This window comes from Chrysochloris asiatica, unplaced genomic scaffold (genome assembly GCF_000296735.1).
Source record: "Chrysochloris asiatica unplaced genomic scaffold, ChrAsi1.0 scaffold00291, whole genome shotgun sequence".
Lineage (NCBI taxonomy): Eukaryota > Metazoa > Chordata > Mammalia > Afrosoricida > Chrysochloridae > Chrysochloris > Chrysochloris asiatica.
The window spans coordinates 2,482,071-2,484,355 of NW_006408809.1; positions in this window are offsets into that span (position 1 = coordinate 2,482,071).

Sequence of the window (2,285 nt, forward strand, 5' to 3'; positions counted from 1 at the left end):
ATCATTGATGGCGTCAAGTGTGGCAGCGGTAGTGAGGTTGGCCCAGGATCAGACATTGTTTCATTCTGCTATGCATGGGGTCGCTGTGAATCGGTTCCGACTCGATGGCACCTGACAACACCTGAAAGTTGGACAATGAATAAGGAATCCCACAGAACAATCAATACATTTTAATTAGGTGTTGGTGAAGAATTTTGCAAGTATCATGGAATACCTGGAAAACAAACAAATCTGTCTTGGAAGAAGTACAACCAGAATGCTCCTTAGAAATAAGGATGGGGAGACTTTGTCTCTCATATTTTGCACATAATAGCAGGAAGGGCCAGTTCCTGGAGAAGGATGCCATAGTTGGTAAAGTGGAGAGTCATCATGAAAGAGGAAAACCTCCAACAAGATATACTGACTCAGTGGCTGAAAAAATCGAGTCAAACATAATAAAAATAAGGAGGATGGCTCAACACAGGGTAGTCCTTCATTCTGTTGTGCACAGGGTCACTATGAGTTGGAACTAACTTGACAGCATCTAACAACAACAACTATAAGAAAATTACTTTAAAATTACAAATATAGGCTTAATGGTGGATTAGGGAGAAGTGAGGTACAGACCTCTGTATTGTCAGCAATAATGCAGAATATGGGATGAAGCAGGTTCAAGGGATGGCTCCAGAACTCTAAATTACATATAAAGGAATATTTAGAAAGTTTGAAGGCATACATTCAGTGGAACTTTTAGCAGAAAAAACAACAAAAAAAAAATATGTGTTTTCTGATTGACCGGTCCCAACAGCTCCTGGAGGAGCCATCTTGGGCATGACAGAGCAGGTGAAAGATCAGATCAGCATTCCCACTGCAGACATCTGACCCATCTTCAGAAATGAAAGTGTGTACATTCTTTTTTTTTTTTTTTCTATCTCTCTGTTCATTGGTTTCTCCATACCTGCACACCTTCATTCTGGTGACTAATAGGGGAGCCTGAGGAAGTGGACCTGCCCTAATCACCAAGGGTTCTACTACACATGTGCAAAGATCTGCTCAGCAGAATAAAAGAAGGGAAAAGGCACTCCTTAAAACCAAATGGCAGACTGCTGGTTTGCCAGACAACCAGATGGCCTGGGTGAATGAGGCTCCAGATTCGGGGGAGGGGAATTCACGAAAACAAACCTTCCTGTGGTGAACCCACAACATTACAGCTACCATAAGTCTCAGTACATCAAAATCTTAAACTAGCTTTTTAAAAAAAAAAAAAAAAAAGAAAAATCACTGTACTGAGGAACTCCTAGCTTTTTAAACTTGTATTCGCTGCTGGCTGCGTGAAGCACAGCCACAATACCTTTCAGTGTGGGGGGCGGGGCTGGAACCAACTCCCGCTGAAAGCAGCGCTTTCAGTAATTATTGAACATTGGGAACCACTGGGGACAAGGGGAAGAGAAAGTGAGGTTCATCTGCCCCACCATATAATTTCGGTGCTTGCAGTGGGCAGAGAGTAATCAGGCAACAAAGAGAGGAGGGGGAAAAAATAAAAGGGGAAAAAAAAAATGGTGACTGTCTGACGTCATCAGGCAAGGACTGTGTCTGCACAGCCAAGTGGCCTCTCACCCGCCCCATTACCCCCTCGATCCCCACACCCCTGCCTTCCCCAGACCCGGACCAGACCACAAGCACCCACTGGAGCGTGCCCTAACCTTCGCACATACCCCGCTGACACCACCCACATGACATAACAAGCTAGAGGCCCCTCACGGGTCACCCAAATGCCCCCCTGCAACACCCTCCCCCCTCGCACTGCTTGCAGGACCTCACAAAGCCCCTGCACTGCTTGCAGGACCTCAGCACCTCCCTGCCCATGGGACCCACTGCTAGCCCCGCACAGCCTGACTGATCGCTCCCAGCCCACCAGGCCCACCAAGCTCCCCCTCGGGATTGTTCCCTCCACCTCAGACATCGCGCCCGCACCCCGCTGACCCCGCACACATGCCATAACAAGCTAGAGCTCCACCCAGCCTCCCAGAACTCCCATGGGACCCAGCCTGCTGCAAAGCTTATTGAACTGCAAGGGCGGTGATTCACGCCCACCAGCCAATCCTCAGGAAGCCACATGCTCAGCCTAGGCTGAGACGCCGAAGTGCACCTATCTGTGTCTGTCTTCTTGCACTGGTCTAGTAGGAGCCCTGGCCTGGCTCTGAGGGTTAAGACGGCATACTACAGAGCCTTATGAACTGCAAGATTGGTGGTTCAAGCTCACCAGCTGCTCCTCAGAAACCCTATCTAGGTCTCCCTTTTATAGC